This window comes from Bos indicus x Bos taurus, chromosome 11, assembly GCF_003369695.1.
Source record: "Bos indicus x Bos taurus breed Angus x Brahman F1 hybrid chromosome 11, Bos_hybrid_MaternalHap_v2.0, whole genome shotgun sequence".
In the NCBI taxonomy this organism is placed as follows: domain Eukaryota; kingdom Metazoa; phylum Chordata; class Mammalia; order Artiodactyla; family Bovidae; genus Bos; species Bos indicus x Bos taurus.
The window spans coordinates 6,319,793-6,337,591 of record NC_040086.1 but is presented as its reverse complement, the minus strand read 5'-3'; the positions used below and the strand labels follow the sequence as shown (position 1 = coordinate 6,337,591).

At 47.6% G+C, this 17,799-nt stretch overlaps 1 non-coding gene across 1 annotated transcript; it reads left to right on the top strand.

Moving 5' to 3' along the window:
* Positions 1-1,414: 1,414 nt before the first annotated feature.
* Positions 1,415-1,487, top strand: TRNAE-UUC. The gene has a single exon. It is a non-coding gene; the product is annotated as a tRNA-Glu (tRNA).
* The last annotated feature ends 16,312 nt before the right edge of the window (positions 1,488-17,799 follow it).

Sequence of the window (17,799 nt, the reverse complement as noted above, 5' to 3'; positions counted from 1 at the left end):
ACGATCGTAAGAAGAGACGATCAACGCCGTTAGTAACCAGGGAAATGGAAAATCAAGCCATAGCAAGATATTATTTTGTCCCTAGTTGATTGGCAGATGTAGAAAAGAATGTGAAATAAGCAGAACAATTATACGTGCTGGTAGAGGTATAAATTGGTTAAAAAGAAAGTACAGTAAGATACCTTTTACATAAATTTAGCATACATTCCTAGGTTTCTTATCGTTTCTGGTACTTCCCCAAGGCTCAGAAATTTGCCAGGGTCGCACAGCTAGTGAGAGATTCTAAATCCTTTATTCCTTCCACTTGACCTTCGTAAACATAAACACACACACACCCTGGAATCTTTCTCCAGGACTCCCAATCTCTTCCCCACCAAACTTCCCAAACTCTCTGCATCTGGGTCTTCCATTGGCCGGATGCACTGGTCACCTGTCTTGTTGTGGTTTAGTTGCTCAGTCATGTCCGACTCTTTGCAACCCCGTGGACTGTAGCCTGCCAGGCTCCTCTGTCCATGGGATTCTCCGGGCAAGAATGCAGGATTGGGTTGCCATTCCCTTCTCCAGGGGATCTTCCCAACCCAGGGATCAAACCCACATCTCCCGCATTGCAGGCGGATTCTTTATCATCTGAGCCACCAGGGAAGCCCCACTTGCCTTGGTATCTCTCTAGATACAGACTTCCCCCTTTCTTTAATCACATATCACCACCCAGTCTGAGCTCCAAACTTTGGGCTTCCAGTGTCAGCAGAGAGAAGGCACTCGGTATATATTTGTCAGCTGACCTGTCAGTATGTTCCCTGATGCCATTATGGAAGAGAGCGCTGGACTTGGCCACTTCCAACAGTTCTACATGAAATATCAAGTTCCTTGCCTTCCCACGTTCATGTTCAGGTGCTCTGATCCCTCCTGGTCAGCAGAAGGTCCTGAAGGTCAGCCTGGGTCTTGAAGCCTCAAAGCAGACCACACATCAGGCAGCCCAGAGACAATTTTCTTGTGAGCTTCAGTATAAACAGCACAAGTGCCCAACACAAACCCTTTTTGTCACTCAGAAGAGCCCCTCCCCCTCCACAGAAGACCAGGTGGCTTCTTTTCAAATATGCTAGTTGCCCAGCTTCCAAATTTTCAGCCCGATTTTTGCCTGACTTGAAAATAAAGCCTTGACACTACGGGCTTGAATGGGAATGCTGGCATCACTGAGCATTGAGAACCAACCACTACTCCAGGAAAGGAAACACATGGAGAGGCAGCAGGTGGAGTCCCAACCCGCGCACAGTAGGGCCGCCTCTTTCCAGCCTGGCCATCTCGTGGCCACACAGACCCAGGTTCTGACCTGATGTCCACACTGTGGGCTTTCGGAAATGACATCCCATCTTCTTCTTGCTCTCTCTGGATAAACTGGAGCTAGTTTGGGAATTCCTTGGTGGCCCAGTGGTTAAGACTTGGCACTTTCACTGCCAAGGGCACAGGTTCAATCCCTGGTCAGGGAACTAAGATCCCATAAGCCACATAGTATGACCAAAAAAAAAAAAAGAAGCGAATTTAGTTTTGCCTCTTTCAGTTATGTTGGAGGGAGAGTCTGGACCCTGAGCTTGGGAGGAACCACTTCTGAAGTTCCACATAAGGCACATGCGTGTGGACCCAGGTCTGGATCCTGCCTACTTAACATGCAATTTCTCTCTTGCCAGCCATTCTGAAAGGAGTGCACTCTGCACTTAAGACCACTTGTCCTGGGTGATGCTGAGAGCTGCCTCCCTAATCTGAGATCTGGGCCCTGATTCAAACATTAACAGCTCCGTCTGGATAGTAGCCTTAATGCGCTGTGTTGGTGGAGGCGGCTCCTCTGATTCTCACAGGAATGAGTGAGATACTTTTCCATGTTTTCATCTCCTTGGATGGAAATTTACCAGTGAGGTTGATGTGATTGTCCTTATTTTAGAAATGAGGATACTGAGCCTCAGAGAGGTTAAATCACCGTCATGAACTGACCCCAACTACGGTGTCAATTAAAAATCTAAGATCATGGCATCTGGCCCCATCACTTCACGGCAAATAGATGGGAAAACAAGGGAAACAATGGAACGTTTTATTTTCTTAGGCTGCAAAATCACTGCAGATGTTAACTTCAGCCATGAAATTCAAAGAGGCTTGCTCCTTGCGAGAAAAGCTATGACACACCTAGATAGAATATTAAAAAGCAGAGGCATCACTTTGCCAACAAAAATCCATATAGTCAAAGCTATGATTTTTCCAGTAGTCATGTGAGAGTTGGATCATGAAGATGGCTGAGCACCAAAGAAATCACGCTTTCAAACTATGGTGCTAGAGAAGACTCTTGAGAGTCCCTTAGACAGCAAGGAAATCAAACCAAAGTCAGTTCTAAAGGAAATGAATCCTCAATGTTCATTGGAAGGACTGATGCTGAAGCTGAAGCTCCAATACTTTGGCCACCTTATGCAAAGAGCTGAGTCAGTGGAAAAGATCCTGATGCTGGGAAAGACTGAGGGCAAGAGGAGAAGGGGACAACAGAGGGCAAGCTGGTTGATGGCATCACTGACTCAATGGACATGAGTTTGAGCAAACTCCAGTAGATGGTGAAGAACAGGAAAGCCTGGCATGCTGCAGTCAGTGAGGTCGCAAAGAGTCGGACACAACTGAGCAACTGAACAACGACAAAGTGTTAGTAAGTGAAAGAGATAAGATTCAAAACCAACAGTGAGGGACTTCCCTGGTGGTCCAGTGGCTAAGACTCCATGTTCCCAATGCAGGGGTCTGGGTTTGATCCCTGGTCAGGGAACTAGATCCCACATGCTGCAACTAAGACCTTGGGCATACAAATAAATATTTTTTTTAAGTATTATGGGAGGGGATTCAGGACACACTGCTCCCAGTCATGGCACCTTGGCATCATGAATGCTTCCAGCTGCAGGCGTTTGAGCAAACGGCAGGTGCAGGAAGGTCACTACTCTTTTCCCTGACTCTTCTCCCTTGAGACGGGCCATAAATACCTCAAGAGGGGTGCCCTCTGCAAACCCCAAGGAAGGGGGCAGCCTTATTTCCAAAGACAAAGGGACACCAAAAAGAACCCAAGAGAACAGGCCTGGCTGAGTTTCAACCAGTTTACAACACTTATTTGCCCTGCTTGACCTCCCCTATTAGATGATAAAGAATCTGCCTGCATTGTGGGAGACCCGGTTTTGATTCCTGGGTCAGGAAGATCCCCTGGAGAAGCGAATGGCAACCCACTCCAGTATTCTTTCCTGGAGAATTCTATGGACAGAGGAGCCTGGCGGGCTACAGTCCATGGGGTCACAAAGAGAGAAACACAACTGAGTGACTAACACTTTCACTTTTATTTCTACACGTCTGCCCGCTCCTCACCAAACCCAGCAGAGAAGCACTCAGGTCTGACTGTTTCTCCATGTCTTCTTCCCCTTGTGAGGGCTCCCATGTCATGCATAAATGTGAGAGTGGAACATTTCCTGCCATATCAGTAAACAAGGATGTCGCAGTCATGAGCGATTACAGACCTCCAGTGTGAACTGGTGAGCCCCGAGGAAACTCAGGAGCTGAAAACAAGACAGTGGCCCCAGATTGCTGAGGTGTATATCAAAAGAATGATTTCAGTGAGCCCAGACTCCTGCATCTTCCCATACATAGAAAAGTGCTGAATTCTTTAACTTGGGATATCTGGTTTTCTTTAGTTAAGAATACTCTTTTGAGGTTCAGACTACCAGCCCTTTTTTGCAAAATTTCTATATAACCTGGCTCCCCTCACCTCTTTGGAGAGTTTTCTCAGGGTCTACTTGACATGCTGTCTGCTGGACAGCATCTGAATTGTCTCCTGAAAATTTCCACCAAATAAAACATAACTCTCAATTTTAAAGTTGTGACTATTCTTTTAAAAGATGTATTTTACTATTTATTTTATTTTTTGACTGTGGTGAGTCTTCACTGCGGCACCTGGGCTTTCTCTAGTTGTGGTGAGTAGGGGTTATTCTCTAGTTGCAGTGTGTGAATATTTTTTAAATCAACAGATGTGTATGCTTTTCTCCTGTTAATTTGTCTTTGTCAGTTTGATTTTCAGACCCAGCCAGGGACCCTAAGAGAGTTCAGAAATACTTTTTCCTTCTCTACAGATGCCACACTGTCCCACCCTCGCTACTCAGAGTGGCGTTCATGGACCAGCAGCATCCTCATCAGGGAATGGCCACCCACTCCAGTGTTCTTGCCTGGAGAATCCGCGTGGACAGAGGAGCCTGGTGGGCTACAGTCCATGGGGTCACAAAGAGTTGGGCATGACTGAGCAGTTAACATTTACTTATTAAACTTTAATATCCATATTAGACGTCATGCCATCCAGAGTTGGAGAAACATTAAACAGAATTTTGCAAACAGAAACCACCCCGGCTGGTTCAAGGAATTCATGACTGAATTCCTTTCTTACAAAAGAAGGAATTCCTTTCTCACAAAAGCAAAAGTACTCCTTCCCCATCTACAGCTCTGGTGCTGACCTCTGGGGAAAGATGGTGACCTGAACACCTACCTCTGATTCTCGACTTTCCTGAAACCCTTCTGAACACGGGGAAAAGATCACAAGGTTTTGGATGCTGGAAAGCATGTCAAAGCCAAACCCGGCAGTACAAAGACCAAAGATTCTCCACCATTGACATTACAACACCCTCAAAATGCCCAGGAAAAGACTGGTCAGGCACTTCTCCGGGGCGGGGAGGGTTACAGGGTGTTGGATAAGGGATTAGGTCTGCAGGTTAGGGTTCCAGGAGCCACGGGAGAGGGGGTGCTGCCCTACTGCGGCCCCCAGTGGGCACAACACATGTCATTTCCCCACCGCTCAGTGCAGGATCCCTCTTAAGTTTGCTGATGGTCCCATCTGCTTTGTCCATAGACTAGACCTCCGGTTTCCTTACGGAACTGGAGAGGCCGTTGGAATACGGGGGACCCGCAGAACTCCAAAACGTATGGCAAATCCATCTCTTTCTCTCCATGCCCACAACTACTGCCCTAGTTTCGGCTGCCATCACCTCCTGCCTCCTGACTGCCCATCCTACTTCATTCCCATTCTCCAGGGTCAGGCCCCTGTGTCACACCCTCTGGTTGTTTCCCACTGCCTCTTGGATAAAACAAAATCTTTCACCTGGCCTCCCAGGCCCAGGCTGACCCATCCCTTCCTCCAGCCTCTGGTTCGTCTTCCAGCCACCTGGTTACTCCTTCCCCCTTCTGCCCCTGGGCCTCTGCTCACAGCATCCTTCCTTCCATCCATCCTTGGTATTACAGGCTGAATGTTTGTAACCTTCCCAAAATCCACATGTTGAAGCCCCAGTCCCTAGGGTGACTGTATTTGGAGACAAGGCTATTATGAAGGTTATTAAAGTTACATGAGGTGAGATCATAAGGATGGGACGCTGATCCAATAGAATTCATGTCCATATAAAAAGAAAACACCACAGGCCACCAGGGTTCCCCCACCCCACCAGGTGAGGACACAGCAGGAAGACAGCCAGCCATCTATACCATGTACAGACTAGGAAAGGAGCCTTATCAAAAGCCAGATTGGCTAGAGCTCTCATCTCAAGAAAGCTGAGAAACAAATGTCTGTTGTCTATTCTGTTACGGTAGGGCTTCCCAGATGGCTTAGCAGTAATGAATCTGCCTGGCATGCAGGAGATGTGGGTTTGATCCCTGGGTCAGGAAGATGCCCTGGAGAAGGAAATGGCTCCCCACCCCAGTATTCTTGGCTGGGAAATCCCATGGACAAAGGAACCTGGCAGGCTACAGTCCATGGTGTCGCAAGAGTCGGATATGACTGAGTGACTGAGCACACACACACACACACACACACACACACACATACACTCACACGCACGCGCGCGCGCGCACACACACACACACACACACATATACTCACATGCACGCGCGCGCGCACACACACACACATTCTGTTATGGCAGCTCTAGCTGACAAATATACTCAATTAACCTCTATGCTTCAGCTCTCTACTTAAAGCACTTCTGATTCCCCACTCCTGTGCCACACTCCCATTTGGACAGGACCCCTGATTCTTAGTGTTGCAGCAGTGGTATTCTCCTTGGCAGTACTTTTCACAATAGCCTTAACTGATTGTGTAATTATCAGGGCTTCTCCACTAGCTCGTGCTTGCTCAAGGTGAAGACAGCATCTGGGTCATTCAGTGATGTAAACCCAGCATCTGGCACACAGGATCCAGAGCATAGTAGATGCTCTATAAATATTTTTAAGATGTCATCATGAAAGCTGTCCCTGAATTTGAAGAAATCTTCTGGAGCAGTTTTTAAAATTTTGTTTCTAATTCTACAACCTTATAGGAGAAAGGAAACCAGCCTTAGCGTTTGTATCATCCTTCTTACTTTGTAATACAGAACTCAGTTCAAATATATATATCAATTTTATGAACTTTATCAGCTAAAATACATATATTTATGTTGTAGTTGTTGGTGCTGTTGTAAAGTTTCTTTTTAATGTGGACTATTTTTAAAGTCTTTATTGAATTTGGTACAATATTGCTTGTTTTATGTTTTGGTTTAGGGGTCATGGGTCATGTGGGATCTTAGCTTCCCCACCAGGGATCAAACCGGCACCCCCTGCACTGGAAGGCCAAGTCTTAACCACCAGACCACCAGGGAAGTCTCAGTGCTGCCTTATCTTCTGCCAGCTTTACTGCATAGAAGGGATGCCAGGAAAATCTCCCAGTAGAACCGAGGCCTCCCAGGGAATGCTGTCTTATCACTTGGCTTTTTGCTTGTGGTTACCAGAACGTCCCTTCAAGCGCTTCAAACCCGTGGGCCTGGAGTTGTGTGCAAAATGGTGCAGTGTGTAACTGCGTGACGTCTGAATGTGGGTCAAATGCTAGATCCGAGAGACCAGCCTGTGAGTGACCGTCAGCGCTGCGATCTGAGGAGAGGACAGGTCCTCCGGGCAAGTGCGGGCTAGTCCTGGAGCGCCCAGCCTCTCTCCGCAGAGCCGTGACTGCACTCAGCTAACCCCACAGAAAAAGCAGCTCTCCAGCCTCCCCCTGGCCTGAGCTGTTCTGTGTACAGTCTAGTATCTATTAACATGAGTGGGATCGTCTATTGTCATAAACTAAATGTTTGACTCCCTCAAAATTCATAGTCACAGGGCTAAAGCCCTTATCCCCCACGCAATGGTCTTTGGAGGTGGGGCCTTTGGAGGTGGTAGTTAGGTTTAGCTGAGGTCATGAGGATGGGATGCCCTCGCCATGGAGGCATTAGTGACCTTATAAGAAGAGACCAGGGACATTCCTGGTGGTCCATTGGCTATGACTCCACACTCCAGTGCAGGGGGCCTGGGTTCAATCCCTGGTCGGAGAACTAAATCTCACAAGACACATCTAAGACTTCTCATACCCAGGTGAAGGCCCCGCATGCTATAGATAACTAGGCCCAGTACAGCCGAATAAATAAATAAAAGTATTAAAAAGAAGAATAAGAAGAGACCAGAGCCCCCTGTCTCTAGGCACAAGGAGGGTATAGGATGAAGACACTGTCTGCAAGGCAGGAAGAGGGCCCTGACAAGCAGCCGAACTCAGCTCCTGGTTTTGGACTTCCCAGTCTCCAGAACCATGAGAAATCAACTTCCGTTGTTTTCGCTGCCCAGTCTGAAGTACTTTGTCATAGCAGCCCAAACATATTAAGGCCCCGTCCAGCCACCCCACCCCCCGCGCCTGCACTGTATTCTCTCTGGTCTGGAGATGCCTTACTTCCTCCCAGAGTCTCCATGTAAGGCAGTTACTGAGTTTACATTTTGTTTTTTCATTTATTTTTTATTCTTTAAAATTCCGGCAGCGCTGGGTCCTCGTTGCAGCTCGCAGGCTTCTCTAGTTGTGGTACGTGGGCTCCAGAGCACGGCTCAGCCCTTGCAACGCACGGGCTTAGTTGCCTTGCAGCGTCTGGGATCTTAGTTCTCCAGCCAGGGATCAAACCCATGTCCCCTGCATGGGAAGGTAGAGTCTTAGCCACTGGACCACCAGGGAAGTCCCTGAGTTTACTTTTGTTTGACTCCTACCTGGGGACACCGTCTGTGTAAAGACTCAGTTTGAAGAAAGTACCTGCCCTTAATCTCACTCGATAAACTAGAAAATTAGTCTTTAGGGAAAATGTTACCTAACAACCTTTGTAAGCACAGAGACAGACAGAGGTCACCCTTTGCACCGTTTTTAATGCCTGCATGTCCTACTGATTTCTCACAGGTGACTGCTGCTGCTGCTGCTGAGTCGCTTCAGTTGTGTCCGACTCTGTGCGACCCCATAGACAGCAGCCCACAAGGCTCCCCCGTCCCTGGGATTCTCCAGGCAAGAACACTGGAGTGGGTTGCCATTTCCTTCTCCAGTGCATGAAAGTGAAAAGTGAAAGTGAAGTTGCTCAGTCGTGTCCGACTCTTAGCACCCCATGGACTGCAGCCTACCAGGCTCCTCCGTCCATGGGATTTTCCAGGCAAGAGTACTGGAGTGGAGTGCCATTGCCTTCTCCGCACAGGGGACTGAGTCATTCCCTAATATTGGTCCAAATCTTCTGAACATTTTTATACTGGTCACTTTATTCTAACTTTCAGATTGTTCTCCTGGTTCAAGCATTTGAGTTATTTCATGGCTCTTCTATGAAGCCACATGGCTTCACAAAGCCACAGCTTTACGCAGGGTATCAGCCATGCACAGAAGCCCCCAGGCAGACATCCTAGGTCCCGCTATCTCTCTTTATTTTAGCCAGTTTATTAGGTACCTAATGGGCCCTTAGCTTTTCTCTGTTTATTTTCTTTCTGGGAAGAGTCATGTTGAGATGGACAAAAGGCCAGCGCTCAGAAAATCAGTTACTGTTCCGCCAACAATCAGAAACCTGTGCCTGAAGACCTGAAGGTCTGGTGCTGACACAGCACCGTCCCATTCTCACATCCACAGGGGGTTATTTTTAATAGTAGTGATGCTTCAGGGGACATAAGGGGACACACAGTGAAAGGGAAAGCAGACAAGTGAACAGATAAGCAGAGCATTTCCTTGGACAGAACAGGCCTCCTCCAGTCACAGTGCTCGTCGAAGGCCATCTAGTGGATCCACGTGGGAAAAATGCTCAGCGCTCAGGGGAGACCAGGGACCCGGCTGCCCAGGGAGGCGAGCGGGCCCTTCAGGACTCCGAGTCCGATTGCTTCTCAGGAGGAAGAGCGGTCGGTCGCCTCGACTCCCATCAGCTCCTGTGTCCTGTCATTTCACATTTCTTGGGGAAGGTGATGGGCCTGACGTGCATATGTGAAGACCAGAAAGGGATGAAAAATAGTCATTATATCTACTAAACTGTGGGCTTCTCTGGTGGCTCAGATGGTAAAGAATCTGACTGCAATGCAGGAGACCCGGGTTTGATCCCTGGGTCTGGAAGATCCCTGGAGAAAGGAATGGCAACCCACTCCAGTGTCGTTGCCTGGAGAATCCCATGGACAGAGGAGCCTGGCGGGCTACGGTCTATGGAGTCACAAAGAGTCAAACACAATGGAGCAACTAATACGTTCACTTTTTCTACTACACCGCACAAAGCTGGGGCCTCGGTTAAAGGTATGGACCTCTAACACATACACAAAAGCAATCCATGATTCCCATAAACAGAGATGCCAGTGTTGCAGGGTTTTACTCATTCACCAAATATTACTTGAGTTCCCAGTATGTGGGCATTACCCTGTGCATTGATAGCTTTGACCTGATGTCTAAAGGAAGGAAAAGGCTTCACCCATGTAAAATTAGCTAAAGGGAAAAGGCAGTGAAATGTCACCATGCAACAGAGAATCGGGGAAGAAGCTTCCATGGGGAGGTGGGATTATTTTCCTCCTTGGGTTTATTTTTGGTTATAGTTAAACGAAATAATACACACTTACGAAACTTGAAAAAGGCAGATGGGAACTTTCCCCTCATTTCCCATGTACTTCCAGTCTCAGCAGGAAACCTCTATTTAGGGTTCACTCCTATAATTCCTGGAAGTTTTAAACTGGGCCTTAAAGGATGAAAAGGATCGGTCAATGGGAGGAAATGGGAGAGGGACAGGAGAGTGGGACACTTTGGAAGGGAAAGGGTTAATTCCAGGTGAGCACTCAGCTGCGTTCTCATTGCGATATATGAATTTTCTGATAGTCTCAGGCCCCGTGAGTTTCTGATAGTACTTATAATTTAAAAAAAAAAAAAAAAGGAGAGAGAGAAGAAAAAGAACTAGTTAATTCATTCCAGATACCTGGCTTTTTTCAAATTCCCCAGATATTTTTTTTTCTCCTTTGGTGTGACCACAAAGTGAACCCAAGAGTATGAATCATCAGCCTTCATCTCATGAATGTTTTATTCCAAGAACTTTCAGAACTTTTTATATTGCATTCAAATCCTCAGGCAACTCAGTATTCTGCTCTTGCTGGCCTTGGAAGGAAGGGTTGTGTTTATTTTTAAGTGTGGGGGTGCCGGCTCTGCAGCAGTTAAGTTAGGATTTAGCTCCCAAGTCAGCTGAGTTGGAGTGGGAGCAGCCTCACTCTCTGCAGACCTCCTGTGCTGGTCTTGGTGCCCTTCCTCTGGACAACTGCACCCACCTCTGCCAGAAGATTTAGCAATCCACAGCAAATTGCTGCGAATTATTGGGCTACGTCTCTTGGACAGCCAGGAAGCCAAACCGGTCAATTCCAAAGGAAATCAACCCTGAATATTTATTGGAAGGACTGATGCTGAAGCTGAAGCTCCAATACTTCTGCCACCTCATGCAAAGAACCCATTCATTGGAAATAAGACTCTGATGCTGGAAAAGACTGAGGGTGGGAGGAGAAGGGGGCAACAGAGGATGAGATGGTTGGATGGCATCACTGACTCAATGGACTCGAGTTTGAGTAAATTCCGGGAGATGGTGAAAGAAAGGGAAGCCTGAAAACAGTCGGACATGACTGAGCAACTGAACAACAACAAATGCAGCCCATAATATCCAGGCAGCCAGTCTGCTCCCTGTGATGGGCTCAGTGCCTCAGACCTCCGACATTTGCAGAAGGAATATATGAATAATGACCAAAGAAATTCTCTATCCAGGAAGCGGCCAATGCATCAGCTACCAGCCATGTGTGATAAAGTGCCAGCTCATCCACAGCTGGGCACTCTCCCCAGGCAGGAAGTTGGACTTAGCCTCCCTGGTGGGTGTCCCAGCTCACTCACCCTGGAGGAGACTTAGAACTTTCCAGGTTTCAATGGCCCTGTGCAGGACACACCCTCCCTGAGCCTCTCCCGGCCACCACTTCTCCAGTCAGCGGTGACCACAGTCAGGGTGTCCCACAAAATCCTTGTTAGCATACTTCCTGGGGGGTGTCACCCCACGGTCTGTGCTTCCCTTCTCCACTCCCTCCCAACCTTCAGAGGAAGCCAGCCCGCAGTCAAGAGCGCGGACAGCCGAGCACAGTGGACCGCCTAGCATCTGAGTCCGCCCAGACCCTGTGCCACTGACCTCTTGGCCCACATTTCCTGTCTCTTTTCCTTAACTCTTTAGGCCCTGGATTCCTACTCAGTGTCCTCAGGTTCTCTGTGTTACTAGCTGCTGCTACCAGAACAATCCTTCTAAAACTGCTGGAGACCCAACAATGGGGGAAAGGGATATTGGAGGGGCATGGAGGAAGGCGAGGGTGTGACAAATCGGGAGAGTAGCGTTGACATATATACACACCATGTGTAAGATAGACAGCTAGTGGGAACCTGCTATATAACACAGGGGGCTCAGCCTGGGACTCTGTGATGACCTAGAGGGGTGGGGTGGGGGAGCGGAGGGAGGGAGGCTCAAGAGGGAGGGAATATATGTATACGCATGGCTGATTCACACTGTTGTACACCAGAAACTAACACAACATTGTAAAGCAATTATATCCCCCCCAAAACAACTGGGGTCCTTCCCTGGTGGTCCAGTGGTTAAGAATCCGCCTTGCAATGCAGGGGATGGGGGTTTGATCCTTGGTTGAGGAACTGAGATCTCACATGCCACGGAGCAACTAAGCCCACATGCTACAACTACGGAGCCGGAGCAACACCACTAGAGAGTCTGCGTGATGCAAAGAAGATTCCACGTGCCACAACAAAGACAGGACACAGCCAAATAAACAAGTATTTTTTTTAAAAAATGCTGGCGACCCACAAGAGTAAGGGCTCATTTCCTGCTCATGTTACACGCCCACTCTGGCCTGGTGGAGGAACCCAGCTCACTAGAATTATTAAGGGACCCGGGTAGATGGAAGCTCCCAAAGCTTCCTGCCATAGTTCATTGGCCAAACCAGCCACACAGCTGATCCTCATCCCATTGGGAGTGAAGGATGGTCCTGCCATGTTCCAGGAAGACAGCAGAACTGGATGGATTATCTGCAGGGCTTTGGAGCCCGGCTCCCGGATTCGCCTTCTCCCGACAGTGTGGTTGGACTCGTTTGTCAGCCAGGCTGACCTTGGCCGTTCCACCCGGCTCTCAGCATTGCTTGCTCCTTGCTCCAATCCACCCACAGTTGCAGGGGAATAAATCTCTCTGGCTGAGGAATCCCGACCACTACTTCCTGCCAGAGGAAGGAACTGATCATCGTTCATGGGAGATCAGAGTGGTGTTATTAAACAAGATTCCCAGAGCACTTCCAAACACCTTCTCAGCCAGAAATTTTCAAGTAGCCAGCCAAGGAAGTTCCACCAACGTTCCTTAAGCCCATTTTCTGTGCCAAGTACTCTGGGAGATGCTGGGGTTACACCTACCGACCACACGCCATCCCTGCTGTGAAAGGACTAGTGTGCCAACAAGCAGATTCAAAAATATCCCAAGCAAGTCTTACCTCATTTACTACACCAGAACCACAGCAGGTAGGGATGGGCCAAGGAAGGCATCTGAAGGGAATGAGACAGAAATCCAGCATCAGTGGGGTCAGCTGTGCCCAGAAAAGAAGCCTCCAGTGGGGTGCAGAGGGCTTAGCCACGCACTTGTCTATGGCAGAGGAGTCGTGTCAGGAAACCATGTTATCGCCCACACTCAGGCAGGACAAATAGAACATAAAATCGTTTCTTCCAGCAATCCAAGGCTTTGTATTTTAATGATGTGTCTAGTGGCCTCATCAGGGACTTGACTTTCAGCTACTCCACTCACAGGCCCGCCACTCTCTGGGTTGCTTTGTCATCTGTAAAGTGAAGTTTTTGTGAGGATTAAATGAGATACTCTATATTAGCAGTCTGCAACCTTTTTGGCACCAGGGACCGTGGAAGACAATTTTTCCACAGACTGGGGAGGGGGAGCAAGGGATGGTTTCAGGATGACTCATGCCTGTTACATTTATTGTGTACTTTATTTGTATTATTATTACATTGTGATAGATAATGAAATAATTATACAACTCACTATAATTTTTTTTTATAAAGGAGGAAAAGGTTTACCTGAGAATTAGTCCCTTGTGATAATGAACAAGATCACAGTTTCATAGCAACTGAATAAAAGAATCAGATCATCAGGCATTAGATACTCATAAGGAGCACATGACCTAGACCCCCACAGATCCCTACTGTGCACTTCCCAGTAGGGTTCAAGCTCCTAAGAGAATCTAATGCCTCTAAGATTCTAAGAGAATCTGATCTGACAGGGGGTGGAGCTCAGGCAGTAATGCAAGCCATGGGAAGCGGCTGTAAATACAGATGAAGTTTCACTCACTCACCTCCTGCTCTGCAGCCTGGTTCCTAATAGCCCATGGACCAGTACCAGTCCACGACCTGGGGGTTGCAGCGCCTTGCCATATACAAAGTACTGACTGCAGTGCCAGGAAATGGTGGCCTCTGCTAATATCCCTGGAAGCAGGTCCAAGCACCTGCAGTGGGCACCCAACCCATGCGACATCCAGAGAGAGGGATTTATCCCCCTCCCTCTTACAATAAAACATCTTTCAGTAGTAATTAAGAAATGGAATAAATAATAATAATAATAGCCGGAAAAACACAGTAAAGTGTCCCTTTAACTGAACTTTATAGGTAATAATGACAGCGAAACATTAAATATGAAGGAAACACCCTGTTCAACAAAGGAAATAAATTTGCAGTACGACAAAGGAAAGGAGCAACAGAATAGCACTTTCTAGTTACATGGGCCTCCCTAATGGCTCACTGGGTAAAGAACCCACCTGCAATGCAGGAGATAGGAGACCAGGGTTTATCTCTGGGTGAGGAAGATCCCCTGGAGAAGGAAATGGCAACCCACTCCAGTGTTCTTGCCTGAAAGGATCCCACGGACAGAGGAGACTGGCAGGCGGAATTTTTTTATAAAGGAGAAAAAGTTATACCTAAACATTAGTCTCCCACGGTAACGAATAATACTAGAGTTTCATAGCAATGGAATAAAAAGGAAGGCAAGGGACTTCCCTGGTGGCTCAGTGGTGAAGAACTCACCTGCCGACGCAAGAGACAGGGATTCAAACCCTGGTGTGGGAGAATCCCACATGCCACAGAGCAGCTGGGTCCATGGGCCACAACTACTGGGCCTGTGCCCTCGAGCCCAGGAGCTGCAACACTGACCCACACGCTGCAACTACCGAAGTCTGCTCGCCCTCGAGCCCGTGCTCTGCGACAAGAGAAGCCGCCGCAACGAGAAGGCTGCACGCCGCAGCTAGAGAGTGGTCCCCGCTCAGTGCGCTGGAGGAGGAAGTCCATGTGCAGCAGTGAAGACCCGGGGCGGCCAAGAATAAATAAATAAATACTTCTTAAAAAAGGAAGGCAAATAGAAAAAAATACACTTGATTTTTAAATACCTTTTCAAACATTACTCACATTTAACCACGTTTTTCATGTATGGAGAATTTGCACATAACAAAAATATTATACCTGGCAGGTTGCCTGGCTTCATGGTTTCAAATTTTAAAAATAGAAACTCCAGGTGATCATCTAGAATGCCAGAGTAGAAGGAAATCATATTCCATTTCTTCATCTCTACAACCTTTCTGCTCTCATTTATCTCAAATCTACTGTTTAAACGGCAGGAGTATGCCATTCCACAGAAGCTTAGACATGAACTTGGAGTGAACTCGCTCAAAAGGAACGCAAGACCAGTTTGCTCTCAAAGGGATGGGTGTAGCCGAACCCAGCCTAATCCACGGCCAATGGCATAACTGGAATCCTCTGACTCACTTTCCTGTAGCGGATGAGGTTTATTCAGCATTGGGGTAGACAGAATTCTAAGATGGCCTCAAGATTCCCAGCCTCTGTGTCTGGGCACCATCTCCCACTATTCAATCAACGCTCATCTAGGCACCTCTCAAGGGACTTTGCAGGTGGAATGAAGGTCTCCCACCAGCTGGGCTTTTAGGAAGATTATGCAGGTGGGATTGGCATGACTGCAGGAGCCCTTTCAACCTGGGAGTAGAGTCAGAGGGGCTTCCCAGGTGGCGTAGTGATAAAGAACCCCAGAACGCAGGTAGACATAAGAGAGGCAGGTTCAATCTCCGGGTCAAGAAGATCCCCTGGAGGAGGGCATGGCAACCCACGCCAGTGCTCTTGCCTGGAGAATCCCACGGACAGAGGAGCCTGATGGGCTACAGTCCATGGGGTCACACAGAGTCAGACACGACTGAAGCAGCTTAGCACACACACATGCATGTAGAGTCAGAGGCCCGGGAAATCAGAGATTTGAAGCAGGAGACACATCGGATGCTCTGGGGCTGGTTTGAAGATGGAGGGGGCCCATTGGCAGACGACGTGAGTGACCTTAAGGACCTGACTATGAGCCAGGATGTGGGAACCTCAGTCCTGCCACCACAAGGAACCACCAGAATGGGCTTGGAGTGGGTCGTTTATCCCCTGGAGCTCCAGGTGAGGACTCAGTCTGGCCAACACCCTGAGCAGAGAGCTGGCTAGGGATCACTGTGCTGCATCCTGATGATCATGGCTGAGCTAATGAGAAGGTGCTGGGGTTGGTTTGTTTAATCAGTTTTCATTTTATGGAAACAAAATTGACAAGCAAAATTGTCTCTATTTAAGATGCACAGCTTGATGCTTTGACATATGTATACATTTTTATATGACCATCACAATCAAGCTAATTAACCTGTCCATCACCTCACAGGTTACTTTCTGCATGTGCTGAGAACACTTGGGATTTACCCTCTTGGCAAATTTCACATACATGATACAGTATTGCTCATTTCAGTCACCAAGCTGTACATGAGATCCCAGAACACATTCATTCTGCGTATTGAAAGCTTTGCACCCTTTGACCCACATCTTCCCCTTCTCCTGCCCCCATCCCCTGACAACCACTGTTCTTCTACTCTGTGCTGTCTTTTTAAAAATTGGAATATAATTGCTTTATAATGTTTGTTAGTTTCTGCTGTACAACAAAGTGAATTGGCTATATGTATATATATTATTGGGCTTCCCAGGTGGCTCAGTAGGTAAAGAACCCACCTGCCAATGTAGAAGGCGTAAGAGGCACAGGTTCCATCCCTGGGTCAGGAAGATCCCCTGGAGGAGGGCATAGCAACATACTCCAGTATTCTTTCCTGGAGGATCGCATAGACAGAGGAGCCTGGCAAGTTTTAGTCCATGGCATTGCAAGAGTCGGACATGACTGAAGTGGCTTAGCATGCACATATCCCCTCCCTCGCGAACCTCCCTCGCTCTTCCCATCCCACTCCTCTAGGGCATCACAGAGCACCGAGTTGAGCTCCCTGTGTTCTACAGCAGCTTCTCACTAGCTAGCTCTTTTACACACGGTTGTGTATATAAGTCAGTGCTACTCTCCCAGTGCATCCCCTCCCCTTCCCCGGCTGTGTCCATGCACTGTTCTCTGCGTCTGCAAATCTAATCTTGCCCTGGAAATAGGTTCACCCCCAATGTTCATTGCAGCATTATTCACAATGGCCAGAATATGGAAGCAACCTAAATGTCCAAGGCCAGGTGAATGGATAAAGATGTGGTACATATATACACTGGACTATTATTCAGCCACTAGCATCACTGTGAACAAAGCGAGTGGAGGAGACGGAATTCCAGTTGAGCTATTCCAAATCCTGAAAGATGATGCTGTGAAAGTGCTGCACTCAATATGCCAGCAAATCTGGAAAACTCAGCAGCGGCCACAGGACTGGAAAAGATCAGTTTTCATTCCAATCCCAAAGAAAGGCAATGCCAAAGAATGCTCAAACTACCACACAATTGCACTCATCTCACATGCTAGTAAAGTAATGCTCAAAATTCTCCAAGCCAGGCTTCAGCAATACGTGAACCGTGAACTTCCTGATGTTCAAGCTGGTTTTAGAAAAGGCAGAGGAACCAGAGATCAAATTGTCAACATTTGCTGGATCATGGAAAAAGCAAGAGAGTTCCAGAAAAGCATCTATTTCTGCTTTATTGACTATGCCAAAGCCTTTGACTGTGTGGATCACAATAAACTGTGGAAAATTCTGAAAGAGATGGGAATACCAGACCACCTGACCTGCCTCTTGAGAAATGTGTATGCAGGTCAGGAAGCAACAGTTAGAACTGGACATGGAACAACAGACTGGTTCCAAACAGGAAAAGGAGTTCGTCAAGGCTGTATATTGTCACCCTGTTTATTTAACTTCTATGCAGAGTACATCATGAGAAATGCTGGACTGGAAGAAACAAAAGCTGGAGTCAAGATTGCCGGGAGAAATCTCAATAACCTCAGATATGCAGATGACACCACCCTTATGGCAGAAAGTGAAGAGGAACTAAAAAGCCTCTTGATGGAAGTGAAAGTGGAGAGGGAAAAAGTT